Below are 2,047 nucleotides of genomic sequence, written 5' to 3' on the forward strand. Positions count from 1 at the left end.
TTTAATTATATATGTATCTGCTTTATCATGGAATAAAATGATAATAATATATTAGAAATACGTCTATATATATGATTAAACTGATTCGCGTGCAATTAATAAAAAAATAAGAACACTATCACGTGTTCATATGTTTCATTGAAATAAATCATAGTACGAGTGTTTTGAATAAAACTTAAAGATAAATTTAATTAGTTATCGATGTATTAAGCACATAATGTATCTGCATGCCATGGGTCGGTCATGAGTGTTAGGGTTTAAATCAAACATATACTACTAGACTTGGATATAATCTGAATAAGATTACTTAATATGATCTGACTGTAATATGAGGATCGTAAGTTTGGAGAGGTTAATAATAATTAAATAAGTTAAATTTTAAATCTGTATGGGAAGTTACTAGTAGGATTAAAACTACTGACTACTTTGTAAGTAGGATAATTACTGACTGTTAGTAGGATAATTATTATATCCACAAATCACGTTGATGGAATGTGAAAACATAACTGTCTATTTCCTGTATTATAAAAGGGGTCCTCTTTCTGCCAAAAGAAGAATAAATTTCATCAAATATTATTCTGAAACGTAAGGTAAAGAGAGAGAAACAATACTTTTGTTTTGTGCTTCTGCTAAACTCAATCAGCAAGAAAACTATGGAGAATTCAGGTAAGTAATTCTCTACTAAATTACTGTAATTTTGTTTATGTGAAAATTATGTAGTTCCACGTTCTGAATGATTGATAGGATTATATATTTGATTGTTTAGGTTATACAATCTCTTAAATCTTTACATGTACAAGTTGGAATTGGCGAATAAAGCTTAATGCTTATATAAATGCATAAGAATAAAAGAGGAGGAACCTGAATTCTGAAATGTGCTCCATTTAAGGCAAATATGAGAATGGGATGCCTTTCTTATCTAATTAGAATCTCCCCAAAATCCTATAAATATACCTCACTCAAGATCACATTATCACCAAGAAAAAACTTCGCATCCATCAACAATATTCAAAATGCTTCTCCAAAATCATCTTGGGCATCAAACATACTCGTACGAGCAAAACTACTATTCCGACCAGGGCGGCTCTATCTTGTAAAAAAAAATAGGCGACTGACTTAGGCCTCCAAATTTGAGGGCCTCATTTTTTACAATAATATATATAGATTTTTTTAAAAAAATTAAATTTTATTTATAATAAAATAATTTTTTATATAAAAAGAAAGAATTATTAGAAGAAGTTCATATATCTAAAGTACTATGTCTCAAGAAAGATTAAATACTTTGATTATATTATTACACAAAAAAGAATAATTAGAAAAAATCAATTATATAATTTTGAAAATAGAGTTTATTTAAAGAAAGTTATTTATTCTTAAAATTTTAACACTCTGTTTGATTTTCGCCTTAGGCCAGCAATATGCTTGAGCTGCCCTTGATTCCGACAGCCATGGTCAAATGATGAGGCCTTCGGCTTATTCTTCCACCATACCATTTTCTCACTCTACTCAAAATAATCATATGATGACGGGCCAACACCACGGTGGACATTATGGAAACCATGGCCATAGCCATAGCCATTATGGAAGTCATGGTAGTTATCAAGGGCATATGCCACATGATTCAACCAACTTCTCAAGAAGCACCACCAATATGGTCCATAGTGATGGCTATGGTAGTGGGATGCAACAATCTTCCCATGCCCATATGTCGTCTATGGCCACGGGACATCATGGTCATGGTCATGGACATGGTTATGGTGGCAGCCACCAAAATAGCTACTGTCAGAGCCAGAAGTTCAACTGGGCTCTCAAGAATTTGGATGATTAACGGTGAAAGTAAATTGTGTGTTCTTGGTAGTTACTTTGGCTATATGGAGCACAAAGGTTTGCTACCTAAATAAGTAATGTACTGAACAATCTGCTGCTACGCTTAATTTTAATTATATATGTATCTGCTTTATCATGGAATAAAATGATAATAATATATTAGAAATACGTCTATATATAAGAATAAAATGATTCGCGTGCAATTAATAAAAAAATAAGA

At 31.4% G+C, this 2,047-nt stretch overlaps 1 non-coding gene across 1 annotated transcript; it reads left to right on the forward strand.

Moving 5' to 3' along the window:
* The first annotated feature begins 265 nt into the window (after positions 1 to 265).
* LOC107847868 lies at positions 266 to 1,773 on the forward strand. Its single transcript, XR_007046728.1, has 2 exons — positions 266 to 666; positions 1,410 to 1,773. It is a non-coding gene; the product is annotated as an uncharacterized LOC107847868 (transcript).
* The last annotated feature ends 274 nt before the right edge of the window (positions 1,774 to 2,047 follow it).

This window comes from Capsicum annuum, chromosome 11, assembly GCF_002878395.1.
Source record: "Capsicum annuum cultivar UCD-10X-F1 chromosome 11, UCD10Xv1.1, whole genome shotgun sequence".
NCBI classification, from domain to species: Eukaryota; Viridiplantae; Streptophyta; class Magnoliopsida; order Solanales; family Solanaceae; genus Capsicum; species Capsicum annuum.